Genomic DNA, 24,313 nt, shown 5'->3' on the forward strand with positions numbered 1-24,313 from the left:
CTACTTTTACTTTGCCGCTGTTGAAACTCAGCTTCATTGGTCAAAACAGACTTGGGTGTAACATGTCATCCTAACCTCTGAATATCCAGTTCAAACTAGGGGAAAATTCTACTTTGTAAACAGCAACAGCCTGTAACATGGTCTCAGCACCGACAGCCTTTCCAAACTCATTAAGCCCAACGAGATCTACAATACTGAGAATGGCTGGCCAAATTCCACCTTAACCACAGAATTGTTTGATCAACTGGTGGAGCACTGTGTTAATGTGTTAACATGGCATTAAACATTGTTAGCAGATATGAGTTGATGACCGGCACAAAGCATGAATGGAGGATGGCAGCAGCAAAGAAAAGGTGATAAAAATGGTTTTCTGAAGCTTTCACGCCTGTGTTTCTTTTTTGCAGTTTTTTTCTCTAATGTGCATTACATGTGCCTGTTCTTATGGCCATAGCATGCATTTTTGAATATGTGTGTGCAAGATAAACCGGTCACTTTCTGTGCAATCAAGCCCTTAATTGCTTTGGCTGATCCCCCATAGTAGTGTGCGTTTGCACAATATCTGTCAGTCTGCACAGACATGAAACACCACAAGACAGATGCTCCCTAAAAAACGCATGCACTCAAACAGCCAACCACACAGAAACACACTGCTTTAAGAAAGATTAGCAAGCCCTTTATTTATTTATTTGATCCCTGATCTGCCCCCACCCACCCTTTAAAGCCCTCCGGTCATCTGCTCTTATCCCTGGTAGCAAAGAATCTGTTAGAGGAAACAAAAGAGTGTAAACTGATGTGGAGCTGGCATTTTATTATGATTATTGATTGTGGAAAATGAACAAAACTGCCAAATGTGAACCCAAAAACATGTGGTATAAAGAGGATAATTGTGTAGTGCTGACCGTTTTGTAGACAAAATTCAACTATAGTAAGGATTAAGAGCACAATCTATAAAAACAAATAACTGTTTTCAAGTCTTAGGTTTCCATTTCTCTGTTTTCACTCTTTTACAATCTGGTTTAAAAAGAAGAAAAAAAGGCAAAAAAAAAAGAAGGAATATTTCTGGAGTCAAGTCATTAAGGTTCTGCTCATTTTTCCAAGTATTGACACTGGCTGCAGAGGTCTGGGCAGGGCCTAGCTGGATTTTGCAGGCAGAGCCAAACAGTACTTTTTTTTTTTAAGAGCAGCTGAAAACTGCCCTGTTCCTAGTTTTTCCTGGGCCACCAGCCCAAGAGGGCCCAATAAAAATCAGCCTCATTCCTCCCTCACTTTGGCTTTGCGTGCCAGACCAGCTACAAGTCAAAATAAAAAGAAGCAAAGGCTGAAAATATAATAAAAGCACAAACAACAGAATGCTGCAAAATAATTCTTTTACCTGTGTGACCTCAGTGGTTTTGCTGCTGTGTCGCCACCCCTTCCCTGTCCCACCCTTCATGTATTCCTCATGCACACCTCCTCTCCAACCTCTCCTTGAGGGATGATCTGAGGAGAAAGGAGACAGAAGAAAAGGCTGTTAGATTCATTTTAATGGAATGCAAGGGAGAACCTGGTTCAGGCGGAGGACAAACGCATCAGAGAAAAATACACCCTGATGTTGAAAAATGTATGGAGGAAACCAGGAGGGACTTTGCTATACTGCCCCATTTACTCTACCTCCTAACCCTGCAAGAGAGCCAATGAACCGATGAACAACTGCACCACCATTCACCCTCTGTATAATGCAGCACACTTGTGTGAACACCCCCCACCAGCACACACACACACTCGTGCAACCCCACCCCCCAATGCGCAGGAACAATGTCCTTCCCAAAGGTTATCAGCAGCCTGGTGCTTGGCCAGTCCTCACCCTGAGTCCATTACACTCCGAGGGGTGAGATTCACTGTCTTAATGCACCCTTTCGTCTCTTCTGTCTCTTCTCAGTGTTTACAGCTTTTTCTGCCCCCTTCACAAGCTGATACAAATCCAGCATGGCCCCAAAACCTACAAAGACACCAAAGCCTTTGGGATTTGCTAACCACACTTACAGTCTGTTCCTTGATGCACCCTTAGCGACTGCATGTTTCAATCTTCCAGAATGAAATCAAATCAGATTGTTTCATAGTAGTTTTATTTGTTTTCTTACAAGCTATATATAGTTGGTTAAAAATGTAAGCAATACTCTTTTTAACTATATTCCCTTTAAAGGTACCACCGGTAAGTAACTATTTAGTGGTTTAACAAAAGAATTGTAGAACACATTTAATTAAATTGCATACATTTCTAAATAAAACTGTCATGAATTCTAAGAAAACCCAATAAATAATTAAAGTAATTAAAATTTTTAAGCCAAACAGTCTATAACCATAAGCCGCCAGTTTGAGTCCCACTCTTCTCAATTGAATGTTTGTTTGTTTTTAAATTCCTTTATACAGTTTTTTTAATACAGGCCAAAATCTTTGTTTTCAATTTAAATTAAAAACTGCAGCTGAAACAAAGCAGGAGTTTCAAACCTAAAAACAAAAAGAGCTGCAGCTGTTTACTTTGACTAAAATCTATATCAGCAATAGGAGAATGAGTGCATCCGAGGCGTTTTAGGGGCAGCACTAATTATTTAGAAATGGATTCGTTTAGACCGATAAGGAGGTTGTAACATTGTACCGGTCACCATATGTTTCCAGCAAACAAATCAATGTTGTAAACAATAAACAAGCTTCCAGTGAAAATGCACATTTCTAAAAAATAGATATTTTCTTTTTTTTCTTATTTCCATAAACCTGTTTAGCATCAATATTAATGATATATCTTGGCATTTTAATGGCCCATATAATAATGCCCATTTGGACATGACTGTTGTGGTTTAAGACTCAATATACGTTGTATTTGTTGTTCTGAAAACCGACAGAAATGACTTCCTTTGGTAAAATGCACAATTTTTTTCTCACTACAGTTACTTTCATTTAAAGCCACATAGTGGCAGCTCTCCTTAAACTGCACTGCATCTATAAAGACTTAAGTACATAGAACTGGAGAATTTGTACTGCAACACTGTGGTCCATGTACAAAAAATTATAAATATTTTATTGAATGAATTTGACTAAAAACATTTTTTTGGTCAATTTTTCTTATGTAGCAAAAGTTTGTTATGATAGAATAAATCAAATTTTTCAAGTTTTTCTTCTTACATTTAGTAAAATCGATGGAATTCAAGGAAAATGATATAAATATTGTTCAAAAAGGGAGGAAGTCCATGAAAGTAATAGGGGCCCCTCATACAACATAACACCTGCTCACTCATTCAACCCAGGAGAAGAAGGGAACGTAGCAAGAAACATTATGTGGGAAGAGGGGGTTGATTTTGGACAGAGGCCAAAAAAGAAGAGGACAGGGCAGAGGAGAGAGCCATAAATATGCGGGGAGGCGAGCAGGTGTCGCAGAAAAATGTAATTTACAGGGTTTAAGTCCCATACAGTGCTGACAGGTAAGCCTATTAGGTTGATATCACCCAGCTATATCACGCACCAATGGACCCAATGAAGAATGTCAGTGTCTGTAGTGTGTAAGGGTGACCGTTAAAAAAGAAAAGGATCGTATCGTACCATTAGTCTCGCCATATGTTAAGTTCTTTATTGTGATCATTTTCAATACTTTTAAATTGATTCAGTTGAACATTTCTGTCAGTTGCCAACAATAAAAGTGAACTTTCTGATATTCTGCAATGACATTAACCTGCATATCCATAAAAGGAAGACTAATGGTGGTTAAAGGCAGCACACTTTTCTGGGTTTTGGAAACCATAAGGAGCAATCACTGAGGAATGCAAACATTTATGAGAAACTAAATGCACTACAACATCTAGACCTGCAGCTGAATTTCATTTGTAAGACCGCATGAGAGACACTAGACAAGAAGAAAATTGCTTCCACTTGAGACGCGGGCTTCAGATGGAGTTTAAGCAATGTGATCCTCAATAATATGAACAGAGCAGCAAAAGGTCTGCACTGATTTCTGAGAAATCACCCTTTTAGGATATTTGATGAAATTATCGAATTTAAAGTTTCACTTCAATCATATTTTGATCTCTGTTAAGAGAGTTCCCAGCTGTCTTAATTATGATTATAAAACCAAAATGAAAAATAAAAAAAGGTGTCATTTTCTAGGCCATAGTTTCTGCAGAGTGGCAATAGTTTATCAAAAATTTGCCTCTGAATTGTGAGTGGGACTGTTGGTGTTGAGTGAGCCTTCCTTCATTTCCCATCATCCCTTTGTTGACACTTTCTACTTTTAGCTTACAGCGCCTAACAACTCCAGCCCAACATTACCTGTGCAACGAGAATGGCGAGCAATATTGGAGCTATCCAATATTAACTTTAACTTTCTACTCCAATCAGTGGTCTCTTATTTTTCACTCACCATTGGTATTTCTTTCTGAATTCTTTCAGTCATGTCTGACTGAATCGACTGAGATAAGACAAATTTCTTAACCGAGTCATTCTAGTGAACTAAACACATTGCTTATTTTAGCCACCTGGGGTAAATCCCAGTCTCCCAGACTCATCAACATATTCATGTCTACAGTTAAGGTACATATGTATTTATACAAGGCCAGCTATAAAAGGTTACCTCATCTCCTTAAAACAGACAGGCCCGTCCCTGAGTGTCTTAACACAACTCATCAACTGTTCAACCAGAGAGGGCGAGCGCAGTAAAAATCAATCCCCCCCCTGCACAGCCAACAGCAGTCAATGATTTGAGTGAGAAATTGCAGCCTGTCTGGAGAGGTAGGGACCCAGAAGGATGGCAATGAAAAGGAGAAAGCCCATGGGAATCTAAAATTAGCTGGCAAATGTTTTGTACATAATTGATTACCTCTATGCAAACGGAAGAGCTCTTAAAAAAAATTTAAAAAAATAAGGAGGAGGGGGTGTAATTTTGAGCAGCCGCTGAGTCTTTGAAATCGATCGGAGACCAGAGAAAAGGTTTTCCTTAAGCCAAGATAAAACACTTTACAATGAGCTGTCAGATATTTATCAGAAGGAAATTAGCTAGAGAAATACCATTTTTCCAAAACAAACAGGTCAAGTGTTTCTTCCCCCCATGAGCTGTTCGTCCTTCTCTATCACTCTCTCCTGCTCTGATATCATCAACTGTTATTTCCTCCCGTTTAAATGCCATCAGTGAAGAGCCTGGGATTGCTTTTCATTCAAACCGATCATTTGTGCTCTAAACTGAAAAGCGAAGGAAAGAAATACAAAATACACGTGTGCTGGGTGGCAGGAAGGTCTTGTTGTTTGACAGAAGAGGTCTCCGTATGGCGTCGGTTCCTGACAGTGACCCCGAAGCCAGCCATCACCCGCACGTAGACACTGACGCAAGCCCGTCCTCAATCTGCAAGCCTGATCTCACCAAAACAATATTTGCGTGTTTGCCCTGCAGTTCTGTGTTCATGGCTGGAAAGAGAATTGGAGGGGGGGGGGGGGACACACACACACACACAACAACACTCAGAGCAAAGCACAGAGATGTCAAAGCAGGCTGCAGCCCACACAAGACAGCTTTGTGTGACTGAGAAGAGGGCAGTAAGGCATCGACAACACTGCTTTTGAAGTTACTGCTCAGCAGGTAATTACGATAACAATGTGTTCCCTAGGCGGCCTCTCTGTGATTAAGTTTCCAAGAACTTCCTAAAAATCTCCTCTCTATAGCATCTGATATGATAAAGTCAAGAACCTTTTCAAGGAGTCCCCGTTTATCTGCGTCTAATTTGTCGAGCTTTAGCTTTCCCTTTTGCAACAACTCGCTCGTTTGATTTTGTGCGCTCAGCTAAGATCTTGTACTATTTCAGGGGCGGAGCTATAGGAGGGCAAAGGGGCAGCTACCCCTAAGCAAAAAGTTTTGCCCCCCAGTTTTTGAGTCAATATTGATATAATTATTGAAAAAAGATTGAGAAATCATCAACACAATGCAAATTCTTAAAGAAGCAATAAATAAATAACAGTTTGAAATACATATGTTTGGTCCTTTCACTTGTAATGGCCTTCCAATCTGTTTTCATTTGCCACCTTTCCAAAGTCTTTCTCCCGCTCCCCATTTAAAATGTTCTAGCTCTGTCGCTGCACTGCTCATATTGCTGTAGCATTTTGGGGGAAAAACAGTGACATAAATGTACTTTACCTACCAACAACATCTGTTCCTGAGCATTTCACTGCCTGCCATTACCTTGGATTGTAAACCCAGCCCCACCAGAAGAGGAAGTACATCAACCCATCGTATCGCTTAACATCCAGTTTGAACAGGGAGAGTCTGGAACCTGAATGGAGTCAGCAGGTTTGACCCCATGACTGACTCTCCCGCGCGGCATTTTCCTCTGCTGTCATCACAGCCGACCCCTTAAACGGCCAAAAGCTGCTCTGCAACAGGGCTAGGCTGTTGACATACTGAAGACATTTAAGATAATCCTGGAGATGTCTCTGTGTTTTCCGAGATTACATCTTCAAAGGGGATATGCACCCGGCAGCCTCTGCTTGAAAGAAAGAGAGATGGAGAGGGCTCTTGTTCCGAAGGAGGGGCAGGAATAGCTCAAGAATGCAATCATAGTTTTGGAGAGAAATAAGGCCTGTCCTGGCTAGCTAAACTGGCAGACGGGTGAAAGGATAGGAGATGAGGTGGGGGGTGGAGAGGCGTCACACCTGGGAGAGAAAACACACCTGTTGGATGGGACACAGCAGTGAGGACTCTCACCTGCATGACCTGACAGACTGTAAATCACAGAGGTTATCTTAGGCCTGCCCTGCTTGTTTACAATGTGTGCTGCAACATTGAGGGTAAACTCTAAACCAGAACATTAGATTGAAAAGGGGGACTTTTCCAAAAGGATTTCAGCCGGATGCCTAAAAAATTCGAAACTTCTTTGCACAATGGTCTTTTACAATATGTTGTTGTTTTGGTTAACTTTTAGGATTTCCCCTTTGAGCCCAAACAAAATGATGAAACAAAGCCTTTATTATCTAGTTTGCTCAATCTGTCACGGAAATGATCGAACATTGGCACATCAACAGTTCTGTTCTCCAGAAAGGGGAACTTTGCCTGCAGAGAAACACGTCTGATGTGGTCTGAGTTGTGTCTGACACTCTCAGGGTTATCTCAGTTGGGACTTCAAGACGACTAAATCGACAACAGAAAGGCTTTGTTGAAGGCTGGTGCTTAAAGATTTTCCAGAAAAGACAGTGCAGTTTGAGTTAAAACAGACTGAATGAAAAGATGGACAATTACATGTTTTTAATTCACTTTTATAATGTCAAAGAACTGTTTTTGTTTGTAGATAATACAGTCAAGGCAATTGTTTCACTTTTTTCAGATCTAGCTTAATTGTCATTTTTAAGGTCTTTGCAGATCATCATATACTGCCGTTTAATGTGTAAAAATGAAGACAGGATATTTATCTTCTGCTTTTAATCCTTTCTGACAGTGTGGGACTTGGAAGCTACAACTGCAACGATTATGATTTCACTCCCATGCAGTCTCCAGGCAGCGCACTCTCTCAGTGTAATTCAAACACCGCATCATCACCGAGCCGTTTTACACACTCTCCGTGACGTCTGTGACGAGGTGCTACACTTCAGCAGAAGGCAAGCTGGGGAGAAGCTACATCAAATGTGTCATGCTTAAATTGCCTACAAAGAATTAAATAAACGCAAGAAATTGTGAGTCACATCTGCACAAATGTCAGCGGTGACGTCCACCGTGTCTGTGAGCCAGTCTTAATGACTCATGGAAGTGTTCGATAGCATGGCTCTGACGGACATTAAAATCACTCCTTTGCAGCTGCTGACCTGCACTGTGATAGAGCAGCCACCAATTACAGGGGGTGAGTATTTTGACACAGATCACCAGGGAAAGCTGTGAGGAACAGAGAAGGAATAATAGCAATTTTTACAACTAAAAACTGAGTAATCTAATCCATTCTTCTCCAATTAAATCCATATCTCAGTTGATTTACGGACATCATTAGGGAGTCAAAACCAAAATGAAGTCTGTCCATCATCAGCTGTACATATTGTACACCATCTGATAGGTTAAAAAAGCCCCCCGACAAAGGCACAAGTCATAAAACCCCCAGAGGGCTATTCATGAGCAGCAGAAGGAAAAGAGCCGGAGTGAAACAGATTTGTCACAGGGATGAGGCTGAGAGCAAATAGACGAATCAGCTGAATCATAACTGAGACTCACAAAGGGTAACTTTTTTTAGCACGAGCACCAATCAACAGTAATCTGAGTGTAGGCAGCGTCACGTACAGTATGTTTCCTCACAGCCAGCTCTGCAGCACGCCCCTCCTCGTCCCTCCAGCCTCGCTGGCCACGGTTGAAAAATTAATGCAGCAAACTGACAACACTTAGGGCCTGCCTCCCTCTCTCTGCCTGCCTCCTCACCATGTACTGAGCAGGATCAATTACCAAAGCAGGGCTCCACTCAGCAGTGCTAAAGAAACAAGAAGCACTCTCCATCCCAGCTGTGTGTGTTTGTGTGCATGTGTGCGTGGCTCGTGCACATGAGTAACAGGCAAGCTTATGATGAGCAGAGAAAGGAGGTGGTAATAGTCTGTTTGCTTCTCATTAATGACAGCAGGAGAGTGGATTAGCAAGCATCCTAACCCATCAGCATCACTCCGCCCAGTAAGTGACAGAGCATGTAAATAACCAGTTATGGCCAGTTGCAGGAGGAAAGAGAAGATGGAGACGCAAGCAAGACAGCAGGAAGATTTCTTACAAGCGTCTTTTGCCTGCGTCCCTTCATTTATATGCAGGGGGAGATTTCAGGGAGTTCTATTTCTACAACATCAGGCAAGTTATTCAAATGCAGCACATCTGACTGGAGAGGATAACATAAAGAAAGGCATCAGCAGAAATGGCAGAAGACAGTAATCCCCTGGCCAGAGACTAGTGTTTGCAATGCAGGCAGGCAGTTCTGTCAGGAGCAGCACCCATACAGGCCTTATCAGCGACAGCCATAGGGCCCGTCTAATAACCCTGCTGATGCTCTCAGGTGCAAGGACAGACAGGGAGACAAGACCTGCAGACAGGCAGGCAGGCAGGCAAACACGTTTTATTTCCATTTTACAGATGAGCACCAGGTACCAGTATGTGTGTTTGCGTGTGTGTGTGTGTGGGCACAAGAATGTTGACACGTCTCTCACGTTTTAGCATGTTGTGTTCTGACAGCGTCACACACACTGTCCCTTTTGTAAATGTGCTACAGCGTGGACCTGTTAACCCCACATGAGTGCGCTCTATTAGCGGCGGTGTTGTCTAAACTCAGGCATGATGCCGTGCAGCTTAGGCGGAAGTGCATCTGTCTCCGGCGTCATTATCACCATTCAAAAGGTCGAACGCAAAGCTCCGTCTCCTCTGTGAAATGCATCTCTTTGTGCTGTTAACCCTGTTCGCATTAATCTCCAAATCCAACTGCAAACCACCTCACCACTGCAGCTACCGGAAAGTAGTTTCTTTGAATACATCATTGTTGACATAAAATGGACAGCACACATCACCTCAATAATGGTTGAGACCCACCCAATAGTAAAAACACGGTAAATTTGTCACTTTAATGGTTTTTATTTGCTCTAACTCACTTATGACATCCTTCTGTCTTGACAACCATTTCAAACATCCAGTTTTTTTAGTTTCTCTGTAGAGACTCAGGCTGCAAGGCTTTGTTGCCAATAAATAACTTCAGTATTGACACCACTAAATGAAGGTGTCACTCAGATGATGCAAAAACAGGGAAGCATTCAACAGAGTTGCTTCCAGGCATTCTCTGCTTGTTACCAGCCCAATAATCATTACCTTAGTTATAGAAAGCTTCTGCAGCCACTTGAAGTTTCGCAAAAACATCTACCGTACTCTTGCTGTGCCTTGAAGCACTTCGAGTGAAACAGGCAGACACTCGGCACCGAGGATGCCACATGCAGCACAAAGACTTCATCGAGCCTCACTGTGTGGAAGTGCAGTGGAGCTTTCTGAGAGAATTCTCTCTGCAAGACCTGATGAGAACCTTTGCGCTGACACGGAAAGGCCTGCAGGCCTGTCAGCTTGTCTTGATGCAACTTGAATCAGCACTTAGCTTCGGAGAATGTCCGCTGTTGCACTGGCACACACTCACAAGCCAATGCAAATCTCCTCCTTCACTTCATCCACTCAGCACATCAACTTCATACTCAGCACCAGGCATGTGGGATTCTTACCATAAACAGCAGCTGATTCATTCCAGCTATTAAAAGTACTGCACTGTGTTAGCACACAGCCAGCTGGATCAGAGGCTAGAGTGAAGAGCAAGTGCTTAATCACCAGTGTGTTTTTAAGCCTGAGATAATGTCAACCTGCAAGTCTGGGCACATAGATGTGAAGCTGAAGCACAAAGTGTCAACACTGCCAATATCTGACATCTCAAAGCATAAATTCACTTTGAGATGCACACAAAAATGAGCAGATGATACCCCAAGGGAGGTAGTTCTTCAGGAAATCAATGCACAATCCAAATTCCTGTGGCACATAGTATCAACTTGAGATTTTAAAATGGTGATATTTTATGTGCCACCAAAATGCAAGCAAGGAGCTTTCAATAATTGATGGTGCTGGAGAAGGGAGATAACCACTCTCCTCCTGTTATCAATCATTAATGGAGTTTCCATCAAAAACACTTCAGCCCCTCAAGTATCAAATCTTTCTTGAAGCTGGAGGACCCACATTCAAACACATTCCCTCTTAATCAAAGCACACGCACAATGTGCTCTCTTTCTCTCTCATTTATGCAAATTAGGATAATAACGGCACAAATTGCTAAATTGTTTGCAATGCAAGTTTGAAAGCAGGCATTTTTGCAGAGGTTTCCTTGTGAGGGATGAAGGCTAAAGGGGGGTATTTTAAATATTATATTACAAAAGGAGCACCAACTTGCCAGTCTGCGTTTCTACTTTAGTCTTTTCTTCTTTACTTGGGTTTGCAGAACAGGTTAAATCTCATCATGCAAACTTAACTGGCTCTTTAAAAACAACATGGCCTGCACACGACACAATGTGCATTAGTAACTATTTTAAAGGACTCTAATAGTAAATACACACCAGCCGTATCAACGCATGCTCAAGTGACCACTTCCAAAAAAAAAAGATTCGCAAGATTTGCACCGCTTCAACATTTCGCACCAAGCCTCTACCAACTGCAGGTGCATGTACTAGTGTTGGGCATCAAATCCAAGAACCCGCGATCAGCGCTTTCTGTGTGTATGTGGCACTATACTTTTATCTTTAAAACAAGGTTCACACACATCATTACACAAAGACGTGCAGCCAGAGTTGGATGTCACGTGCCCATCATAGCTGCACTACGCTATGTTAGCAAATAACAGCTAGAGTGAGGAGTAGCCCTAATTACCTATCAAGATGGTTTTGACAGTGTTCTGTGCGCCAGTGATCAGTGTCACGGCTCAGCGCCAGCAGCCATTCACTTCTGTTTGATTGGTGGCTGCAGCTGAGTAGCAGGTTGTACACCATCCTAGCTGCAGTGCCACACACTATCACTGTCCCTCTCCATCTTCTTCTAGCCCTCTTTTCCTTTTTCTCGACACTGCTCCTGTGCCCCCATTCTTTCATTGTCCCAACCCTTGTCTGCCATCAGTAAATAACAGGTACTCAAAGCTCCTGCCCGACAGAAACACAAGTGGGGACAATTAAAGGCCAGCTTCCATCCGTTTTTAGAAGCGTTTTTGACTGTTGTGCTTTAAAAAGATTACAAAAGTAAAAAATATCCCAACATATCTACTTTTGAAACATTAATTTCACTTTTGTGATTCTGTTGACCTAAGAGTGGAGTTGAATTCAAGCAGCGTCTGTAAATTAGATAGAATATTTGTTTTATAGCCTTCAAGGTGATCAGATGAGTCCACCACATTTTCATAAAGAACCGTAGTTCTTGATATCTCTCAATTTCTGTCAACGCCTTTATACATTTTTTATGTCTGTCTGTTTCAAAGAAAACAAACCAGCACATCTGAATAAGGCCACAAAAGGAAACGATAAAACAATTCAGATTGAAAACAACAATTTTTCTCATATCAATTGACAGAAATGGCAACTGTTCTGTAAATTTCTTTCATTGCTTGGTTTTAAGGTATCTTACCAATGTATAAAAGTCAGACTGTAATCTGAAGCAAAATCTCAAAACTATGCCTTAAAAAAGCATAAAAAGCCTTATTAGCCTATCTGAAGTCAAACAAAATATACATGAATTAAACTTTTCCATCTTTTTTTTATTACTAAAATAAATCCTCAGATTTGGTATGTGTCAGACACTTACTTTTATTTTATCTGCTTTCACACGCCACCTTCAAGTACCGACAGAATCTTCAGTTGCAATAGCTTCTTATTTAGAGTAGCAGTTAGTCAAAATGAGCTTTGAACAGAAGAAAGAGAAGCAGAAAGAAAACCAGCTAGTCATCTGTCTGCTCTAGTTTATCCTCTGATAATCACATATTAACAAGTGCCTGCAATTCTTTATTATACCACTATACCTACATTATTCAATTGTTTCAATGTTTTAAACTCATTCAGATTTTGTGATTCAAAATTTGTTTGACTTTTTTCATAGACTCTTGCTGGTTCAATTCCTTTTTTTTTTTGCACATGGAACAGTTTGTCTACAATCACACTGTTCCTGAATTGCACCAGGGTTCGCTTCCTAGTATGATTTCAAGAGGTTGGTTTCTTCTTCTACACATCAGACTTCAGGCAAGCTTTCCTACCAGTCAAGCAAATCAGACTCTGTGACTCATATCAAGCAGCCCAGTATGAAAGCCCCTTTTAAAGTAACTAAATGTTCTATATGTTGTAATGTCGAGTCTGTGGTACAAATGTCAAAAAATGATGCAGTCAGTAACTTAATTTAAAAAATAGAAAATAAAGTAAGAGAAAAAAATTCTTGTATGTATTTCTGCAAAATCATCAGTATGGTCCTTGGCTACAAGTGTTTCTTAAGAATTTGTTCTTTTCCTTTAGAAAAACAATCTTCTCATTAGGACTGCACAATAAATCGCAAATTTATCGTTATCACAATTTCAAGCTGTGCTATGCACATATCGCAAAACACTGCAAAAATTGCAATAAATGGTTACCTTAAATGTGCTAAAAACAATCTTGTAGCAGCTTAAAGTATTAAACAAATCAAACAAATCCCTTCATGCATTTGAACAATCGGATGGACCCCTTTTATGCTAGATGCTCACATCCCATGCAGAGGAGGGCCATGTGGAGTGCAATTTAAGTAGTGTTGACTCTTATTCAATTTAAACTGCTGCAGTGAAATGGAAATGAGTTGTTTTGCTATTTGTTCATGTATCACAAGTTATAGCGTCATCGTAATATTGATCACTAATATCGCATATTCCGACTTTTCCTCGTATCATGCAGCCCTACTTCTCACGATTGCACACAGGCAATTTTTTAAAGAGTTTTAAAAACAATTATACAAAAAACAGTAGCTGACGTAGCAAACATGCCACCATTAACCTATCAAGAAAGAATGTAAAGTATGAAACTTAGCAGTAATACCTAAAGGGTTTCCACAGTGAAAATGAGCAGCTGTGGTTAGCAGCCTTTTTGTTCACATTGTCATTTGTTTTGTCACTACTGCTGCCACAGATCCAGTTTAACTGTTAAAATACTGGCCTTAGATCAGCCCCCTGTCATTGCAGCTGATGGACAGCCTGATAAGAGCAGCGTTTTTCCTCCGTCGCTGCACCTGTGAATCTTAGGAGGAGCTTTATCTGGAGTTCATGTGACAGAGCTGGTCCAGTTTTTGACAAAGTGCCACACAGTCCAAAGGACAGACGCTCCACAAATACCATAAACATCCTAATAAAACCACAGCACATGCGTAGATTAAATCCATTTACCGGTAAATGGTGCTTTCTTATATTTATATAAAACCACATGGGCTAAACACACAATGATAAAGCTTCTAGATTGTTCTCTGCAGTGTCTGGAGCCACTCTGCTACTCCTCATGACCCTGACGCTTTGAGCCACAGATCAGATCAGGGAGACTGAGCGACAGATGTCTGCCCTGGTGCTCTGTTCCAGGCATGAGTGGTGCTGGCACACAAACCCAAGAACAGGATGAGCTCAGAGGAGAAGATGGACAGCATTAAAAAAAAAAAGAAAATAAGGATGACAAGGAAGGGAGGAAAGAGTTCAAATTGATGGGGCTGTCTTTATCAGTGGGGTGAGATCGGCTGTCATGTCTCAGTCATTCAACAGCGACTCAGGTTAGATAGTGACACTCAAAAATGAGACTTACGGTACCTCAAGCAGTTGCTGTCTCTTTGACTGACCTGGAGGAGGAATGGGACACCTCACAAGCCTTTCTAACCAAATAAAAACAAGTTCCTGCATAACGTTAATGTGCAGTAAGGGGACAAGAGAAGGAATTCAACGCATGACCTCAACTAGACCACTGTGCTGTTTTGCTTCCAATCTGAGGATGCAAAAGATGATGAGAACAGAAAAGAAGGGAACTAATTATAGCCTCACAGCAGGATGGCCAGAAACAAACCTGATTATCTTCATCGTCAAGAAGGCACAAAGGAAACCTGCTGCCTTCCTTCTGCCGCCACAATCCAATAGAGAGGCTTTTAGCTTTCATAACTATTTCAAAAGTGACAATTCAAACAGATTTACGGTGACTGAAAAAGACCGGCACAAACACCATTATTGCTCACGTGACAGGACCTCCAAACCCTTCTCCAATTTCCCTTCTCCTCTAACCCCCCTCCAGCCCCCCCTCCTCTCCCAGCATTTCAGGGAGACAGGGATGAAAAGGGAGGCTCAAAAGAGGCAGGCAACAAGGCTATTCAATTCCCCCCTCACTCAACACGAGCCCCCTTCAAACGAGAGGGAAAAGCTCTGCTTTGTCAAAGTTAGTTACTTAAAGCGACAGCCCGCCCGATAAGAATCTGGTCATGGAAAGCTTGTGGCCTACGGCAAATGGAGATACCTTTGTACAATTATAACACCATTACCCATGGTTTATTAGTTTTAATAAGCCATGAATGCAAGGTGAAGTTTGCAGGTTGTAGAAGGAGTGGGCAGATTTCTCAGAGGCTCTGACTATTTCAGTAACCTTAAAGACCCACTTCAATGAAAATTGTGCTTTTTGGTGTTTTTACCATGTTCTTGTAGTATTTTTCTGAAGATGGATGACATCTATCAAGGAAATTTAGATTAAAACTGCCTTTCTGAGTATGTATTTATTCTGATCATTTTTAATCCGGAGCAGACGAAAATATGCCGTTAGAAAAAGCTTGTAGGTGTGACGAAAGCATCTGGCTCCAAGTACAGCTGGATATTTTCAATATTGCTTGCCATTTTTGTTGACTTTTTAGGTTGGGGGGCCAGGGACTGTAAGCTATCGAGACAGTGTAAACAAAGGGATGATGGGTACTCTGTGTGTGCCTACAGTCTTTGCCAAAACTCAGAAGTGAATTTCAGATTTTCTAAAAAACAACACTGTTATTTTATTTTTTTACTAAATATGGCACAATTATAATTAAAAGACCACTGGGAACTCTTTTAAATTAGATCAAAATAGGATTGGAGTGTGACTTTAAAATATATCTGCATTAATAAAAACCGTTTTATTTAACTAAACACTTTATTTTGGAACATGGTTATTGCAATTTTTTTATTCATGTTTTCTAGAAGCGATCTTATGTGAAAATCCTTTTCACAGCTCTGAAACATAAAAAAAACTCCTGTTTGGGTTGCATCTTTTCCATTTTGGTGTAAGATTATCGATTTTTCTTCCTTGGTGCAAACAAACACCTTTGCTGCATCAAGCCTGGAAAACAGAGCTACCCCTAAAAGCATCAGTGCTGGGCGGCACAGGGATGTGTGTGTGGGGACTTCTCAAGGAGCAGGGACCCTCAGGCTACACAGATTCAGTTTCCCCCATTCTGACTTCCAAAAACAAAGGAATTCCACAGAAAATCAGGGCAAGACCTCACCCCAAGCCAAGGCTGCTGTTGCTACCCCCACTTTCCTTTCTCCTGCGCTTAAACACATGCACACACACTTCAGGCAAGTGCGCACACACAAACACACATCATGACAAAGGTGATTTCATGCAGGCATCAATAAGGCGCGCCTCCTCTCTTGTTAAACAGACGTGTTGATCTGATATACACAGAGACGTGGTTATAGAGACATGACAAGGAGAGGTAGACAGCACATAGTTGGGGTGGGGGGGGTAACGTACTGTTAGGCACTAATTCATCCTCGAGTGTAATGTCTGTCTGCTGTTGTTTTTGCTCTTGTTAGTGCTGACTTCTGCTAAACAGCAGTTAAGCTCCACACAGACAACAAATGCAGCACTAAGAAAGAAAAAAACACCTATCTCGAGGCATGAAAGGTGTATAATCTCTTTGTAGGTCATTAGTAATGTCAACACGTCCTATTTAGCGTTCACTTAGCTGAACGAGAAAAAAACTGATGGATGGCTTTGGAAGAAATTAATCTGGAACCCCGCAAAAAAGCTGCAATCCTATATGATCTGAAGTAAGGAGACACAAGGAAAAGAGAGGGGACTTAACTACAAGCTCCCTTTTTTAATTATCTTTAAATTTGCAACCTAAAAACTTCTACCGTTTCTTTCCTTTAGGGGTCCCAAGGCTGCTGGAGCCTATCCCGGCCCCACTGGGCGTAAGCAGGGGGCACCCAGGACAGGTCGCCAGTCTGTCGCAGGGTAGAGTGTCCACACACACCCACACACATTCACACCTTGGGACAATTTAGATTACCGTAACCAATTAACCTATGGAGCATGTTTTTAGACAGTGGGAGGAAGCCGGAGTCCCCGGAGAAAACCCACGCATGCATGGAGAGAACATGCAAACTCCACACAGAAAGGTCCCCCATTGATGTTCTGGTACAGGTCCCCCAGCCAGGACTTGAACCTTGAATCTTGCTGTGAGGCAAGAGCGCTAACCACTGCGCCACCGTGCAGCCAGGGGTGTAAACATGTTTAAAGAATAAAACAATTAAAAATAGTACATTTTCAACCGAAAGTTAAAAGCTTGTAAAATTTGGCTTCACTTTTAAGATCTAAAAAGTGTCTATTTGTGGCATAAAGCTCATAAATCAAATCTGTATCACATTTAGCCATTCAATTTGAGTAAATTAGTAGAAAAAGAATGTTTCTTCCTCTCTTTCACTTTTATAAAACAAGACACATAGGTAGAAATTCCATTTAAAAAAGGTTTTTCTTCTGATTAAAATTAAAAGTCTGAATGATAAATAGGTTTTTCATCCGGACCTTTCATTTGGGAACATATGATAAGCCATCTGACATTTGCCACAAGCAAATATTTACACTGGTCTCAAAGAGATTGATATTAATAGTAGTTTACATCAGGGGGATTTTTAGTCTGTGCTAAACTGTTGTGACAAACATTTAGTTTTTTGGTGGAGAAATGCATACAGAGGGCTATAAAAAAAGAAAATATGTTTATGTGGATCGGTTTTTCTGCCAGACTACTAAGATTTTCAATTTAACACAAATCGGCTACTTTTTCTTTTAAAATTTCCTCTCCAACCCAATTTTTGGGTGGAAAAAAACTGTTTTCAGATACTAGTGATTGGAACTGACAAAATAAAAGCCTTCATTAATCAAATAAATTATCATTTGACAAAAATGTTCAAAATCTTGATTAAAAGCAGCTAAATTATAGATGAATCAATACAGAGTTTTTTAAGAAATTAGATCAGAACTGTATAATTCTTTAACCCAGCCCTAATGTTGACCCTGTGAGACATCGCTGACTAATGGGAGCTGGGGGGTCATGTTGGTCATATTTACAGTTCTGCAACAAATTAATAGTTCTGCAGACAGCAACCATCCTCCACGGCATAAATCAAGAACCGCTGAGATCATTTTAAACTCAGAGACTTTGTGTCGCTGTTGGTTCTTCATTGACCCACGGCGTCTTTATCCCTCCCCTGGCTGTGTGAAGTTAACTCTGTGGCCCACCAGCCCATCTCTTTATACACTTGCTGCATGCACACAGTGGTTTAAAATATGCCCTGTTTATCTGAGCTGCCCAGGCGGGAAAATGAAAAGGACGTCAGTCCTTAGAACCCTGGGAAAGCGCCTGGCTCATTCTCCAGCTTCAAAAACAAAGAGGAGGGCACAGAGGGAATAAAACCCACAAACACTTTGCTACCAAAACTGGATGGAAAAGTGAGAGAAGTTTGATTACCAAAAACATTCCAGGGGCTCTCCTCAAAAACACGAACACACATCGTTGACAAAGAAAATGCAAAACAAAGAAACTGCCATCTAATATCCATTCAAAGCTGCCTGACACTCGTGTCTGTAAAGGGGGAATGCCTCGTGCGAGACTTCCCCTCTTCCAAAAACTTTAATCGTCAACAAAGAATGAATGCTGTCGGTTTGAGTTAGCAAATCCCAGTTAATTTACTTTGTCAGAAAACAAGGAAGTATGCATCCCTGGAGGCAGCACTGCAGATAATGCAGCTGCCTTCACAGAATAACTGCCATCCATCTGCATCTCCCACGCAGCCTCCACCAGAAAATCAGCATCAGCTCTGAGGGACAACAGCGCAGACGAGACAAGGGACTGTTTATAGCACAAATTGCATTATGGTGACAGCATGTGGTGATTTATCTTTAGAAATTGATTCATTATAGCCTATATTACAAGATAGAGAGATTTTGAACATGCCGAGATGAGAGGAACTAAAAGGAACTCCTGAAAAGAAGCACTGCTGGTGTTTATAAACAGCGACTGTTGCAGTTATGGTGGTTTTGGAAGACAGGTTGCATGCGAGCGTAGTCTTGGGAACCTGTGCGCCGTACAAAGTGTGAGGACTTCTGCAGCGGCTCGGAGGCACACTTCAGTATCAAGAGAGACAAGGCAAACACAGCAGATCGGCACTGAAACTGTAAACCCACTGACCCACTGTGAAGAGGGAGAGGGGACTAATTAGTGACTGTACTTACAACTCCAAGGAGTGAGGAGAAAGACGAGGAGAAAGGAGGTAGGGGGGCGCAAACAAAACACACACAGTTGGAGGATGAGGACAATGAGTTTGTTTAGCTTAAACAGGATTTACAAGCCAAACAGACACACGCCAACGCCACTCACTCAGACACATAATATTGTTGTTCCTCTCAATTGGGGAACACCCCCCCCACCTCCTCTCATTTAAGCAAGGGGTCTTTTTATGTATTTTTTTGGTGATGGTGAAATGTCTACAGCAAAGGTGGCACCACTGCTGGCAGATAAAGGAAACATTTTGTTCCTCTTATGTCTTCTCTCATATTGCTCCTGTTGAGACCAGGTGTCACTTATGATTCAAAGGCCACAGTGTCTGCAGAGAAGAAAAAAAAAAACATTGCAAGGTTTCCTGAGTTTGCCTTTCTCCATCTCTCCGGGTTGTATCACGATTGTCTGTAAAGAAAAAAAACTGAGAACAGCATCTCCTTCATGGTGGTATAGCTCAAGGTCAGCCAAGCAGTTCCTAAGAAACTGCCGTCTTGATCGGTTGTCTCAATTACACAGCAACAACTAAAAAGACAATGCAAAGAAACGGCTCAAGCGAAAATCGTATTAGAGCGATTCAGCTGTAGTGTAAACAACTGGACTCAAACTTTCTGAGAAGTAGATTAATCAGAAAGTGCTGCTTGAAAGCACTGAAAAGTTTTCAAAAACGTGCCAAACATCCAAGACAGGGGAGGGTTTTCATTCTAAGATGCCGCACAAAAGTGTGCGCATCAACCACAACCGCTCTGCCCATGCCTGCTCACGGGTTCAAAACCAGCCCTGCTGCAGTCACAAGCCTGACCGCATCAGATCACGGTTTGCAGCACAAAGGAGGATGGTGACAAGCACTTTGGTTGAGGTTTCATAATTCCAGCACCTCATCCTGGTCAATTTTTGGTTTCTAACACCACACTGATGTCAAAGTCACTTATCAAGATGAGTTTTGTCTGCTGGAAAACCTCACATTGAGTGCATTAGTTAGACTATAATTACCAAGTCTTAACTTAAAGTGAGATTAACTGAAGATTTATGGACAGAAGTAAAACATTTAGAGGTCTAACACCAAATCCCAACCCCATTTTAGCTTCTTTTCTTGAAAAGACTGTAGCCAAATAACGTCTCTTTTATTAAAAAAGAAACAGACAAATTGAAAAATAACAGCTCAGTATCGCTACGACAAATATTTGCAGATACCAGACTACAGGAATGTAAGTCAAGGAAATAGGCAGAGAGTAATTTACGGGGCTCCTCAAACAATATGAGCAGTTGCATGAAATGTCAGGCTGTCAAAACACTGATTAGCGATCACCAGGTTTTAAGCACTTAAAGCAGACTGCAGCTGCGCCAACAGCAGAAAAGCCTGTGCAACTTGGCAAATTGCTGAGTAACAAAAAGCTAATTACTGCGACACAAGTAATTAGTTGTTTTCCCCTGTTTGTACTTCTCATCAGGATTACCTCACAGCTTTGTGGAGGTTCAAAGACGGAGAGTATGATGCTCTCATTTTCTACTGAGCCTCAAGGATTGTTGCAGGTGTTTGACACTGATTTGACTCTTTGCATCCTTCTTTAGATGGAAGTGCAACATTTTCAAAAACACTGCATCTAAAAGAGGGCAATCTCTGCCTTCTGTCTCTTTATTTGGTTTGAGGAACAAACATATTGTCGAAAAGCAAACACAAATCTTTTTACTCGTGTTTGGTCGCAACTTGTAGCTCAGCCAGAGCATGTGTTGTCTTTATGTCACAGTTAAAAATAACCTGATTTTACACGTCTAACTCTATCCCCTTTTTGCAGTCTGGCAGTTCCAACCAAAACAATTAGTTCTCGCAAAGCATGCATGTATTTAAGGAAATCCTCAAAGCTTTTTGAAATTTGATTTCAGAGTGAGTCTGAAGGAGCCTGAAAATCAGACAGTCTTCCTTCTTGTCTCCAAGCTCGCCTTTCTGTCTGCTTGCCTGGCTGGTTGGTTACAGAGAGGCCCCAAGAGGGACAATAGATGGGAAGAAAACTCAAACTAATTTTTAAACACTTACTCTAATTCCTTGGGATTTATCAGGTAGCGTCCTCAGAATGAGCGTGTTCTTCTGGTGCTTTACAGGGACGACTTAATACTCCTTTGGTTTGTCAGAAAGGGGCAGAAATAAGCTCAGCAGCAGCACTAATTAATGTGGATCTGCTGACAAGAGTTGCTGCAGAAACAATTTCATTACATCACCGGTTTAAATTAATGAAGAAGGAGACACTGGAGGGTGCACCCATCTGAAATGTGTTTACACAATTTCTTAAGAGACACACAAAGGGGGTGGACACAATAACATCTGCAATTTAATGCAATCCCCATGCAATGATCCCTGCTTCAAGAAGTCATCTGTGTGCCAGATTTGCTGCTTTTGACTTAGTGGAAATAACACTAAAATAAAAGACCACCTTTTCCATGGCTTTAGCTGCGATGTGGGCTGCGGGGTAATGAAGGAGCGGATCTCCTCTTCCTCCTCCTAACGTGAGCCCCCCCTCTGCTGCGCTCTTGCCCCGGCTGGCCTCACATCCAGACAGGAGGAATTTAACAGGGGAGGGTCCGCCAGACTTCAGGCAGAAGGCTGCGCTGAGTCAAGCAGCTTGTCTCCATAGCGCACGCCGCGCGTAAAAGCGATGCAAGCGATCAGAGCAAGAATATATGCTTGTTTGTATCCCCCACACACCCGAAATATTCTGTCTTCTGGACACATAAGAGCCCTTGAGTGTCCCATCTGACCCCACACTGATTTCTCAATGATCCTCGATAGGATCCAGTTAACACAATCAGTGTTATCAGCGCGCCTCAAGGTGGCAAATATCACTGAAGCTGCATTACAGGTGTTGTTTAACAGCGGAGAGGCGGCTAATTGTATTACAACAAGTACTCGATAATGGCCTTGATAGTAGTAGTCAACAAGCCCCGGCTGACATTCATTCTTAGTTTAGCATCAACGGACGGAGCCATCAGCTGATCGACCGAGACTAGACAGTCGCCCACACAAAACCTGCAATCACTCACTTCCTAACAGAGTCCTCACAAGAATGCGCGCACCTTCGCTGACGCACGGGTTTAAAACCTGCTACAGCGCCGCTCAGTTAGTTACGGCTCCAATCTGCCTCACTGACTGACACGAGTTCACCAGCGGCAGCTCAAAGGTTTCCAGGAGGTCACCCTTTTGTTAGCAGGTAGAGACTGTCCAGCGGGAGGCAATCCCCATCTTTGGAACAAAAACATAAAACACGCACACACCAAACCTCGCTTTGCATCAAAACATAAAACAGCAAGCGCGGAACTTACTTCAGGTCTGCGCTCAGAGGCAAAGGCGCGCGCCGTTTGTCCAAACCGCGCGTTTACGGCGCTCCTCTCTTTCGCTCCGTACACTTCACAAAGACGACGTGAGATCCCCGAAGACGGAGAGACTGACTGACCGCATCAACTACCGTAGAGCACGGCAAGTTGAAGTGTCAGATTACACTAGCTATTCAGTTACCAGAGGGAGCCGTGCTCTGCGGCTGCGCGAAAACTGCGGGCCAGACTCACCGAGAGACTCAGGTGGAACTACACACTAATGCATGCTGGGAGCCAGCCGAAGCACTTAAGGTTGTTTGCTTATTTTTCTTTTGATAATGTGTTGGGTTATATAAAAAAAGTAATCTTAATGTTGCGTAGAGGTGTATCAATCTATTCTTTTTTACATTTGCTCAAGAACACCAGCAAAACATGGATGAGGATGATTTGTTACAATGCAATTCTGGCTGCAAATGTTTTCATAATATGAAAAAGCTTAAATTTGTTTCACTTGTCTACTAAATGACTGTTTGGAAAATATAAAATGTGTTTAATATAGAAAAAGCTGTAAAACGTAAGTACTTTTTGAATCACTTTGGAATACTTCTCTAAACGTGACTTGCAGGAATCCAGCCCTGTACCCCACCTGTTATTATCATGAATGACCTATCCAAACCCTTGAAAGAAATTCCAAACGCATGGAATTGAGTGGAATTGTGCACTCCGCTCCAGCAGTTCCCCAAACACGTCTCCGCGTTTTACGCGCGCCCGGACTCCGGTGGAAGCCGCGGAATAACAAAGACGTGTTTGAGAGCAGCGGCAGGCTGAGCTTTTCGGTGACGTCAAGGAACAATGTCTCTCCTCCGGCACGCACGCACGCCTGCACACAAGCTTGCTCCTCACTTCCTAGTCAGGCTAAGCTGAACTGGCCAGGAGAGCCACTCAGCTCCTCTGCACGCATTTTAGTTTTGAATAGATTTGTCACATAAAACAAGAAAAAAAAAACCATTTACACTTTACAAGCCTTCACATCAAATCATATTATTTGTGTAGAAGGTTGTCAATAAAAGGTAATATAATGGCTGAACAAAAAACCTGCACACTGTCAAAAATGCATGGTGTGAGATCTCCCAGCAGCTCGCGATTCTCTCTTTGCAGGGAAGAAGAGGATGTCATTCTTGTGGTTTCCTGCCTGCAAGGTTCCTGACACTTCTAATGGGGGTTGTGGAGGCGTTTTCAAGGACACCCCAGCCCTCAGGTTAAAGCCGCTGCGCACACTGATAGGGACAAATGTGACCAGTGACATCACCAGCTCAGACAGTCAGTCATTTTTATGTCAGGGGGGGATAACATCTTCAGTGGAGATGGGGTGAGCAGTCAATGTCATGATGTTATAACAGCAAGCTCAAGATCAGATTGTTTTTCCCCTCTGGAAATGGCTTGAGATGACCCATCTTCGTCTTGGTGTTACATCTCCTATTGATGTTTTTCAGCAGTTTGTTGCAACAGTATTGATGTTGACACTAATTCACACCAGAAAAAATCCTGTGACAGATATGAACCTGAAATCCACATGGGCAATTTAAACATTTTCCAATTTAACAGGATACAAATATTCTCGTTTTTACACAGTTTGCCAAGAACATGGGATTAGTAGCTGACAGATCTATAGTTGGCTTTTGCCTTTTAGGATTATTTTGATCGTGTTAAATTTTGTATCCATGAAATCTCAGTTTGACAGAAACTAGTTGCCATAAGACCTGGAACGGGTGTAAAGCAACTTTCATGTCATCAGAAATGTGGGTTTAAGTGGCCACCTCCAATGAAAAGTCAATGTAAACATGTGTAAATACACTTTCCACGTGCAAAACTCTCATGTTCACGCGTTTCTACTACAGTTTTTGGGTTCTTTACAAACAAAAAGCT

At 41.9% G+C, this 24,313-nt stretch overlaps 1 protein-coding gene across 4 annotated transcripts in view; it reads right to left on the reverse strand.

The window, feature by feature from the left end:
* zmiz1a (zinc finger, MIZ-type containing 1a) overlaps positions 1-22,607 on the reverse strand; it is a 95,003-nt gene extending 72,396 nt beyond the window's left edge. For 2 of the 4 annotated variants that reach the window (XM_011484426.4, XM_011484425.4), the window contains exons 1-2: positions 22,397-22,575; positions 1,373-1,479 (exon numbers count right to left, since the gene is read on the reverse strand). The gene's annotated coding sequence lies outside the window, so the exon portion shown is untranslated. Of the gene's footprint in view, positions 1-1,372; positions 1,480-22,396 lie in introns of all 4 variants that reach the window. The other 2 variants (XM_078931855.1, XM_004077107.5) reach the window with 2 other exon arrangements.
* Positions 22,608-24,313: the final 1,706 nt, after the last annotated feature.

This window comes from Oryzias latipes, chromosome 15, assembly GCF_053564925.1.
Source record: "Oryzias latipes strain Hd-rR chromosome 15, Olatipes_Hd-rR_3.1".
In the NCBI taxonomy this organism is placed as follows: domain Eukaryota; kingdom Metazoa; phylum Chordata; class Actinopteri; order Beloniformes; family Adrianichthyidae; genus Oryzias; species Oryzias latipes.